Source organism: Microplitis demolitor, chromosome 5 (genome assembly GCF_026212275.2).
Source record: "Microplitis demolitor isolate Queensland-Clemson2020A chromosome 5, iyMicDemo2.1a, whole genome shotgun sequence".
In the NCBI taxonomy this organism is placed as follows: Eukaryota; Metazoa; Arthropoda; class Insecta; order Hymenoptera; family Braconidae; genus Microplitis; species Microplitis demolitor.
In genome coordinates this window covers 13,734,418-13,746,308 of record NC_068549.1, presented here as the reverse complement: position 1 = coordinate 13,746,308, position 11,891 = coordinate 13,734,418, and positions in this window count along the sequence as shown.

The following is an 11,891-nucleotide window of genomic DNA, read 5'->3' as shown; positions in this document are numbered from 1 at the left end:
AAATTTTTTTTTTAATTGAATTTATGTGTTTTTTCGATGCATGGGCCAAGTCTGGCAACCAAGCATGGGCCAGGTCTGGCAAGCAAGCATGGGTCAGGGCTGGCAACCAGGCTTGGCACCCAGTTATCATTCCAGACTTCTACCAAGGCCGGAACAAGGCTGGCTTACAAGCTTGGTCCAGAGTTCAACATAGTTGAACCAAGCCTGAGCCAAGCCTGGGCCCGTCGTACTTTCCTATCTGGGTTGATCAATGTAAGTACCCTTTTATTCACTATATTTTATACGAATATCGTACCTACGCCCATCTCGATCTGCAATCGTGACAAATGATTTTTGAGAGTATATATATTATAGAGTGATCCCTATTTTGTGTATTTAAACATTTTTTTTCAAAATAATCCTAAATCAGTTCTTTTTAAATGAAAAAAAATTCCTACTAATTAACGGCTTTTAATTTTAATGATAACCTAGCCCCTAAAGCAGCCGAAGTTTTGATTTGAAAAGATTAGCTGTATTTTATACCGCTAAAAATTGAGCAATTTTTTTGACTAAGTCAATATTGATGAAAAAATTTGATACTTGGTACATAGAGTCCTTAAAATATAAGGTAAAATTTTACTTTTTACCAGATTTTCGAAATTTTCATAAAATGACTCAGATTTCATATAATTCAGTAGATTTTTGTTTTTCTTTTTTTTTATATTAAATGTAAGCTTGCAATAATCTTTTGTGTGGGTGCATCTGCAGCATCATTGCACTTCTAGGGCATAATGATTATTTCTTATATTATAAGAAATCTATGAGCCAAAGTTCATATTTTTTTATTAACATTGACTTAGTCAAGAAAATAGTTCAATTATTAGGGGTATTGATTACATGTATTTTCCATTAAAATTTTTAGCTATCATAGGAACCAGGTAAATATTAAAAATAAGAGCTGTAAATTAGTAGAAACTTTTACACACCTCAATCGTGAAAGCGTTGAGTGTGCTTTACTGTCACTCTTTCACTCTCAGCCCTTTCACTGACTTAAAATCCTCTCTACCTTCTTTCTACTACTAATGGACATTTTTTTTTTATTTATTTGGAACCGATTTAGGATTAACGGGGAAAAAAAACTTTTGAAGTACCGAAAGTAAAGACCACCCTAATATAATATATTAGGGTGGTTTTTATGATTGTCACTTTTAAATTTTAATCATTACGTCCCCTTAAACTCTTTAAAATAATTAAAGAAAAAAACTTCTTCAAAGTTGTAGCTTTTAATTTAACAAATAACCCATCAGCCCCTAATACAGCGGAAACTTTTAGTTAAAAAATTCATATATTTTTATAAACTTAACTTTTAATATTTAGATTTCTGATAACAACTGATGAAAAAATTAAAAACTTGGTAAGAATTTAGTTACTTGTATGATGTTTAAAAGGGTGTAATCAAAAAATTTAAAGACAAGTATTTTCTTACTTATATACTCAATCAATTTTTTTTTTCTATTTATTTTTTTACTTCTTCTCAACAATTAAAGAAATATTTGACCATTTCTATTAATGATATGGGTTTTATTTATAATTTCGTAGACCAGTGAATTGAAGATTTTTTATACTAAATTCATTTATTTTTTAATGTTATATTATAAATATAAAATTACTCGCAGATTTTGTTTGTTATTATAGTATATTTATAAAAATACATTAAAAAATTTATTTTTTAATAAATAATTTTATGTATTCATGACCAAATGTTTAGCTGTTTTAAAGCTTTAAAAAATTTTATTGTATGATCAATAATTATTATAATAATTTCGCAACGCTTCAAAACAGCTTAAGATATTGTCATATATAGATAAAATTATTCATTAAAAATTATATGTTCTAATGTATTTTAATAAATATACTATAACAACAGACAAAATCTGCGAGTAATTTTATATTTATTTTATAACATTTAAAAAGAAATTAATTTAATATAAAAACTCTTGAATTCACTAGTCTCCAAAATTATAAAAAATATTCATAAATATGAATAGTAGAAATGATCAAATAAGAGAATACTTGTCTCCAAATTTTTCGATTATACCTTTACAAACATCATACAAGTAACTAAGTTGTTGCCAAGTTCAAAAATACATACGCTTTCCCATTTAAATTTCCGCTGTGCTATGGATCGGGTTAATTTTTAAATTAAGAGCTACAACTTTACAGATAATGTTTCTTTAATAATTTGGAAGAGTTTGAGGGGGGCCTAGTGATTCAAATTCAAATGTGATCATTCAAGAGACCACCCTTGTATCTATATGTATAAAGATATATGTATATTCAAAGCGATTGTAAACTTCATACAAAATATCAGTCACTTTATTTATATAATTAACTGTTTATTTTCTAATATTTAACAGATAATTGGTACTAAAGACCAAAATTCGTATTTAAATAAGATTTTGGAACAAAACGCAAAATTAATGGACCAAATAAAAAAATTGCAACACGAAAATCAATTATTACAACTAATAAACACCATTTGTCACCAGGGTCAGCAGTGTTATGTCCTGGGAGGTTACTAGGATCGGAGCTGACGCCACCTCCTGGACAGTGGGCAGTTCGTTGTCACGCGGGACCAAATTTTGAATTTGAAAACAGTGGATAAATTTATTGTTTACTACGATGATGATGATTATGATTGTTATTTAATGAAATAATTAAACTATGATTAAGGATAGATGTAATTGATAAAATAACTTTTATCTGAAGACTGAATTTTATTATAAAGTATGGATAAAACTTGATCAGTAATAACAGTTGTATTCGTAAAGAGTTCTCGGAGAGAAGTGAAGTTACATCAGACGGCAGAGAGATCTCGGACCTTCACTCTCCAACTTCTCCCCACTACTCTCATGTTCACACTCATGCTTATATGTATATATTCTTATATATCTATGTTCTTTACTAAATATTATACTTATACATTTATACTTTCTACTAATTCAAATTTGGGATATAAGCTTACACATATACGTTCTTCACTTTATCCATTCTACAACTTCTTATTACTTATTCTATTTATATGTACTTAGATACAATCTTCCAGTTAAATATTCTAGGCTATCAGAGGTGTATTCCTCCATAATTATTCTATATTTAATTATTTAGTACGATTGACATTACTATTTATTGTGAAACATTATTATAATTAATATAATGCTATATTTCTATATTTTCTTTAATTTATTTATTATACGCGTCACTCTTTATTTAATATTAACAGTAATAGTTAAATTCTGGTGAGACATGGTTTTCATTAGTAAGTAACATTTATTAATTATATATTTTCTTTTCTTACTTGTTGATAGAATATGTATTTGTTTATAACCATATTGACGGTTAACTTTAGAACAAGGACCTATTCATGATTTTTATGCGTATGTTTTGTTTAGGTTTTAAGTATCGGATGACAGGAAACGTTCCAAGACCACTCAACCTGTATTTATATTTCTCTGAATACAAAATAAAGGTTTATCTATCTATTTATTTAAACTTTCTTATAATAAAAATATATAATTTAATGAGTATGTGCCACGACGATTTATCATTTAAATTATTGACTCAATATTGTTAAGACGCAATAAGTGTTGTAAGAAATTAATATATAATTTCAAATGGAATTCAAATGCGCGCTTCTTATATGTCTTAAGTTTACTAATTAATTAACAGGTGGAGGCACCTGAGGCTGTTGAGGACATAACACCTCCCCCGTTAATGAAAATTCGACATATCGTTCGTCGAATTTTTCTCTCATATATACACATGTATATAACGATATATAATAATAGCTAAAGATAATTCTGAATGAAATATAAATTCTGCAAGACAATTACCTATATAAATAATACCATTACTGGTTGTTAAATCGTGGTCGCACATTTACATTACAAGTTACAAAAATAATCATTTTTATGATTTAAAACTAACAGTAAATATTAACTCAGGTTACGCACAATATTTATATTACACAAGAATACATATTTTTTAAGGGTGAGCAGCACTAACCGGATGTTCGAATTTATTTTTCTAATTACGTTTGGAATAATTACGTCACTTAAATGATGAAAACCTTCAAAAAAAAAGTTTATCTTAAACATTTTTCGGAAGCTATAAAATTTTTGTAATAAGAATTGATCAATAAATTCAAAGAAAAGTAAAATTTAAAAACTCGTTTAGTACGGCCCAGCCTTATCATTGAGGTCACGGTGTTTACATTTTAGCAAGAGTTTAATCCAGACTATGAAGTATTATACGGATCAACAAGGTAATTTAATTTTGTAGAGTCTTTTGACGAATTTAAAGAAAATTTGATTAAAGTTATACTCGGAAATTCTTATCACTTATGTTATATTATTCCAGATATATTAATTTCAACTTGTTTGTATGTACGACTTGGTATGTGGTGGGGTGAATTAGGTAGCTACATTTCATTATTCCAGGTTTCAGTAATTTTATAAGGGTCTATATAGTTACGATCAAGTTCGTTGGTTTTCGCGTCATTTGCCAAAAATACCCAATTTCCTTAAGAAAACTTATTAGGGTTTACCCGACAGTCACAATATTCCTTTGATTTGAATGTAGCTCTGTCTGGATTTTCAGCAGCTTTTTAATTGTGTTACTTGACTTATAATCGGCAGACTAGAAATTACACAACAAGTAAGATTGATTTTCTGATTCTTTTCGTCAGCCGTTCAGGGTTTTTAGGGTTCTTGTCAGGTTCATCGTCTGAGGAATAAACGTCATTTAACATCGGTTCAGGAAAAGTATCATTATCATTAAAAGAATTGGCAGGGAGGTTGGTTTGAACCGGATATAAGAAAACTAGATATTTATGACTACAAACATTTGTTGCTGATTCCGGAATATTTAAATATAAACTAGTTTCACTTCTTTTAGATAACTTTAATGTTAGTACTTAAGCATGCATTTCTATAATGTCTCTTTCATTTTCACACATTTCAGGCGAGGACGTCCTCTCTGGCATCTCATGCATGGGGGACTCAAACCCCCACACGACATCCGAGCTCGGTACAACAACTGCTGGGTGGTCCAACCACCCAAGGGACAGGGCTAATAAACCCCTCTGAAGAGGGCTGCCACTCATCCAACAACTCGTCTCCCTGGGAAGAGAGTACTGTCCTCGTTCGAGTCTCGCTTTCCGCCTCAACGTCAGGTCGGCGAGTCGTCGGGAAGGCATCTCTATCCTTCAGATATGTGCACAACGTGCCAAGGGTGGCCATAAACTTGCTGTTTACGCCACTATATTTGGAGGGGGTTGTCCAACAACCCCAGGGAGTCGATGCCATAATTTTTTTTTTCACACTCTCTTTTTTTTTTTATCTTATTCTGTTTTTATCCATGCTAATACTCAACCTACTATTTCCTATGAGTTTATCCTCAAGAAGCGGTTTCCCAAGCTTTGTGTTCTAAATCAATAATATATTAAGTAATTTTATGTCAATGGGGTTTCGAGAGAGCGCATCAACATTAGCGTTCAATCGACCTTCCCTATAATTGACTTCATATTCATATTTCCGTACTTCAGCAACCGATGTAGGAGTTAAGATATAGGAATTTTTATTCTATGAGCTCACACCAATGATTTATGATCTGTGACTTTCAGGAGTTCAGGGGCAGAGTAGTAGGAAGGTATTTTCTAATGTCTTCTGGCTGAGAATTGCACCGAGGGCATAAAAAGAAGTGTTTGTTGTCGTGACGAAAAGTTTTGAAAGTGGGGGAACTGGAGAATAAATTAATATCAACTTATAATTAATATCAGAATCTATCGTGAATTAAAACTTCTCCAAATTAAGTAGTTCATCACTATTAATAGTTATACACGGTCAGGTAATATGCTTGTTGTTGTGAGTTTTTATGGAAGCGTCATTTTGAATAAGTTTTTGTTTCATTTGGTCTTCTGTGTGGGCTGTATTGTCAGTTTGTTGGTCGTTGTATGCATTGAAATTTTGGTTTGATGTTGTGTTATTTTCTCTAACCCAAGTAAACCTATTTTTGCAGATTTGTGCGAAATGACCAGGCTTAGAACATATTGAACAAATTACGTTCATGGAGTTATTACAGTCTTTTTGTAATATCCTCGTCCTCCACAAGAAAAACAAATAATCGAATTACGGTCAAGTCGTCTTATATTGTCATTGTTATGTGTCTGAGTTACCCGTACAGTAGCCTGGTTATTAGTTGATGATTCCTGTGGCAGTCTGTTATTGTTATGATTTCTTCTATCTCCATAATGATTGTTCGCAAATTTGATATGATTTTGGGAACTACTAATGGAATATTGGCTGGAGTAAGGATTATTACTACAGTGGGAATGTATTTTAAAAAATGAATTTCTTTGTTCCAATTCTTTTTCTAATTCTACGGCAAGATCTACTGCTCGCGACAGAGTAAGAGGTTTTTGACTAGCAGCCCACAATCCTAACTCTCCCCTAAGACCCCGTACAAAGCTATCTCGAGCTCCTTCTTGGGTACTAGCTAATAACCCGGTTCGTATTTCACCCGAATGCTTATCCATAATTACTTCTGACGTTCCTTGAACAATTTCGTTGATTCTAGTAACGTAATCTACGATGGTTTCACCATCCTTTTGATAAATATTCGAAAGTAACGACTGCCATTGAGATAGAGTTCTACTCGGCGCTAAAGCTCTTTTAAGATTTCCCAAAATCCCTTCAAATGCTAATCCCGATTGATTTGAAATATATTTGCTGGCTTTACCCAATATACGAGATTTTATCAACTGAGTTAAATACAATTTACCAGATGGATGTATTAGATTTAAGGTTTGATTACAAAGTTCAATAAAATTATTAACTGGCATATTTTCTCCATTGAATACGGGTATAAGGTTTATAGCGTCTTTGATACTCAAAAATTGGGAATTACTTGTATGAACTAGATTATTGGTAGCATAATTGTGCTCATTATTTCCGTAGCCCGCGAGTACTGGTTCAATTGGTACGCGATTCGAATTATGAACTGGAGTAGCTGGAATGCTAGGGGTTATAGAAGGAGAGATGGTGGAAAAATTGTCATTATTAGTGTTCTGAATGTCAATAGAACTAATCACCACTTCAGTGCTCGCGTCCGAAATGTGTTCGTCTGTAGTCACTAAATTAGACATTTTCGCCTCAAATCATGTTAATGCTTCTATAGTCTTGATTCTATTTGATTACTATATTTAATATATTAAGGAAATACTATATCAAATTACAGTTGAACTTTTAATTATAATTATTAAGATTATGGAATTGTAAATAATACAAAATATTATAATGTGTACTTATTTCGACTGAAACTTATGTCTGATAGCAATTTAAAAGTGTTAAATATCAAATAATCGTCAAATTTCATACATGAATAGTTATAGAATTTCCTTTAAAACAAAATGCCTTTAGTTTTGATATAAAATAATACTTCATAGAATGACTTACAGGTTGCAGAATTAATACAAATAAAATACCTTAAAAAAGAAAATAATCACTTTTCACTTTTCACTCGCGAAATTGCCCTTATTAAAATCGCACTACATAATTTCACTTCACTAATATCTTCTGTCAGCATGAAGTTTCCTCCTAGATGACCCTTCGCAGTTGAATTGACGCTCTGGAATTGGAAGATCGCCGATAAACTTACTGGAACGCCGGAACAGATGCAGAATAATACACTCGATGATGCTTTTGAATTTCAAAACGCTGATGGACCAATCAGGATTTTCCAGAACGCTGTTGAATCTCCAGATTTGCGTTGAACCCAATTGGTGTGACTATCCCACCGCTGTCACCAGTTGTTATGTCCTGGGAGGTTACTAGGATCGGAGCTGACGCCACCTCCTGGACAGTGGGCAGTTCGTTGTCACGCGGGACCAAATTTTGAATTTGAAAACAGTGGATAAATTTATTGTTTACTACGATGATGATGATTATGATTGTTATTTAATGAAATAATTAAACTATGATTAAGGATAGATGTAATTGATAAAATAACTTTTATCTGAAGACTGAATTTTATTATAAAGTATGGATAAAACTTGATCAGTAATAACAGTTGTATTCGTAAAGAGTTCTCGGAGAGAAGTGAAGTTACATCAGACGGCAGAGAGATCTCGGACCTTCACTCTCCAACTTCTCCCCACTACTCTCATGTTCACACTCATGCTTATATGTATATATTCTTATATATCTATGTTCTTTACTAAATATTATACTTATACATTTATACTTTCTACTAATTCAAATTTGGGATATAAGCTTACACATATACGTTCTTCACTTTATCCATTCTACAACTTCTTATTACTTATTCTATTTATATGTACTTAGATACAATCTTCCAGTTAAATATTCTAGGCTATCAGAGGTGTATTCCTCCATAATTATTCTATATTTAATTATTTAGTACGATTGACATTACTATTTATTGTGAAACATTATTATAATTAATATAATGCTATATTTCTATATTTTCTTTAATTTATTTATTATACGCGTCACTCTTTATTTAATATTAACAGTAATAGTTAAATTCTGGTGAGACATGGTTTTCATTAGTAAGTAACATTTATTAATTATATATTTTCTTTTCTTACTTGTTGATAGAATATGTATTTGTTTATAACCATATTGACGGTTAACTTTAGAACAAGGACCTATTCATGATTTTTATGCGTATGTTTTGTTTAGGTTTTAAGTATCGGATGACAGGAAACGTTCCAAGACCACTCAACCTGTATTTATATTTCTCTGAATACAAAATAAAGGTTTATCTATCTATTTATTTAAACTTTCTTATAATAAAAATATATAATTTAATGAGTATGTGCCACGACGATTTATCATTTAAATTATTGACTCAATATTGTTAAGACGCAATAAGTGTTGTAAGAAATTAATATATAATTTCAAATGGAATTCAAATGCGCGCTTCTTATATGTCTTAAGTTTACTAATTAATTAACAGGTGGAGGCACCTGAGGCTGTTGAGGACATAACAGCAGCAGCAATAACATCAAAATGAACAACAGTTACAACATGAACATCAGCAACATCAATATCTCCTAAATTTTAATCGGCCACCTTCACGACTTCAAAATAATGTCAGTAGTTATTCAAATGACCGTTTCCACTTAGGTGACAATTATTATATACCACGTATTAAATATCAAGAAGCAGTTAACGCCAATAGCGCTTTCAAGTTCGTAACATCAATGTCTTATGCAGTATGGGGGTATCATACCTTAACTAAACGTGTTGTCCGAAAACAGTCAAATACCAAACCAAACAAAACAGAACTATTACCAAGGAAAAAAGAATTGATTACGAATCATTTTGAAAATTATCTACACCAACGCAACTTTTATGAACAAAAAATTTTTGCCGAGTTACGAAAGGTAAATACTTACTTTGGAAGGGCTACAATAGGCGCGGGAAAAAAAATTGATCATACCACCGGAACCAAATGAGAATTAAAATGTGATGCTTAGATATTCTTTTTATTATTTTTTTATTTTATTTTTTTTTTTTTTTTCTACCATATTTAAGTTTTAATTTATTATTCAATTCAGTTATAAGTTGTTTTACAGATAATTAAAAACTGTATATGAAAAAATAATAACTAATTTATTTATGTGTGTTAAGATTCGTAACAAAATAAAAAATAAAACTTATTAATTTATATTCATTAATAACTTTTTGAATAAACATTTTCCAAAGTAATGAAATTTTTTTTTTTATTTTTAATAAATTAAAATTTCCGAATTTTTTTTTTTTTTTTAATTTTTTATTATTATTAAAATAGATCGAAATTGCTGAGCTTAACATATCTTTATATTAAATTTGTTTTTATTTTTCAAACTAATAAGTACAATATTTTTCTTCTTACGTTATTGAAGAAAATTTTCGATATTTCTCACAAGTCGTAAGTTATTTGCAATTAACTGAAAATTTTAATATAATTAATTTTAAGCAACAAAATTTAGGTTTTTTTAAGAAGATTTCCAGTTAATTGCAAATAACTTACGACTTGTGAGAAATATCGATAATTTTCTTCAAGATAAGTTATAGGAAATAAAATGCTCTACAAAAAATGTCCTATAAAATTTTCCAAAAAAATTGATGGTTGCGTCGAAAAATTTAAAAAATGTCAAAATTTATCGTCAATCTAACTTAAACTTCGAATAACTTTTGAAGAAATAAAAATATTGAAAAATTATAGACCTTTTTTATAGAGCGTCAAATTTCCCATAAGAATATGTCTTGAACATTTAAAAGTATTGGTCCCACCGTGAGCTACAAAATTCCAAAGCTTAAAAAACAAATTATCCCATGTTATTTGAACGGGAAATAGAAAATTGCGATGCGGCAGCTGAAGCTTGTTGTACAACTAGAAAATGACGTCAACGAGTACTACAATGGTTGTACAGAGCCGGCAAAATATCAAAGGTTTTTTTTGCATTTATTTAGGTAATTAATTAAATTTGAATCCTGACTTTGTCAGTCTTTTATTATAATTGAATATAATACAAATAAAATATTTATTCATTACGTCATTTTCTAGTCATTGTCGTTTTCAATATTATTATCGTATTGTTGATGGAATTTAATGGTAGCGCCACGCGATTACTGGTGGTAAGATACAAAATCATTCGTAAAACTTAGTTTATTTTTTCCAATAGAGAAATGTTGAAACTGACTTTGGTCAACATAGAAAATTTTTAAAATAGAAAAATTTTTTCATAGAGTTATTTTGTCATAGAGATATGCAGAAGAGAAATATTAAGGAGAATTGTATAGTTATGGAGAAATTTCATAATATAAATATTTAACACCTAATTCTATCATATTATAGTAAATTTTCTAGAGACCTAATTTTCATAGAGATATATAGTATCCAGATATTTTGGACATGAATTATTGTAGCATACGTTTATATTTAATAGAATAAATTTACACAGAGATAATTTTACATAGAATTATTTTGCAACATAAATATATTTAATATTGATATTTTCGCATAGAAATATATTTAAGAGACATGTATGTTGGTAGAATACTAAAAGTAGAAAAGTAAAAAGTACGCTTGTAACCAGGTACGGTATCAATACATGGCGCTGATTGTATCCTACATATATAGAGATGTCCTGCAACACAAGGTTACTAGAATAGGTAACCCTATTCTAGTAACTTTGTATATACTCTAACAGCCACTTTACCTAGAAGTTGACGGTAATTTGATGTTAAAATAACTTGAAATTTGCTGCCCGAATTTGCCGTCAATTTGACCGCAAAAGGTAGAAATAAAAATTTGCAGTTAATTTTTCTTTAATTTGAAGGTAACTTTTGATGGAAAAAAAGTCGGTAACGTTCATTCTTACCATTTCAGAAAGTAAGCAAATTTATACGTAAAATTGTCTATAATTTGACGGTAAGAAATTAAACAATTTTTCAAGTCAAATTAACAACAAATTGACGTGAAATTTGTTTGAAAATTAACGACAACTTTCTTCTAGTCAACTTTTGAAGTGAATTTGCATTCTAATTCGGGCAGTAAATTTACGTCAAATTCAATAGCAAGTTGCATACAAATTGTCGTAAAAATGGAAAAGTCCGAAGTTGACGGAAATTTGACGAAAAATTCAAGGAAGCTTTTGTAACGTAAGCTTTTGCTAAAACAAACTTTGCTATTAGGGATTATTCGTTGATTAATTTCATCATCCGTAATTTTCTATATATTTTTTATTATTTTATACAGCTCGAAAATATAATGTAAAACATTCTTGGAGATTTTATGCTACGAATCTGAAAGAAATGACCGCCATGATGAATCCTAACTTT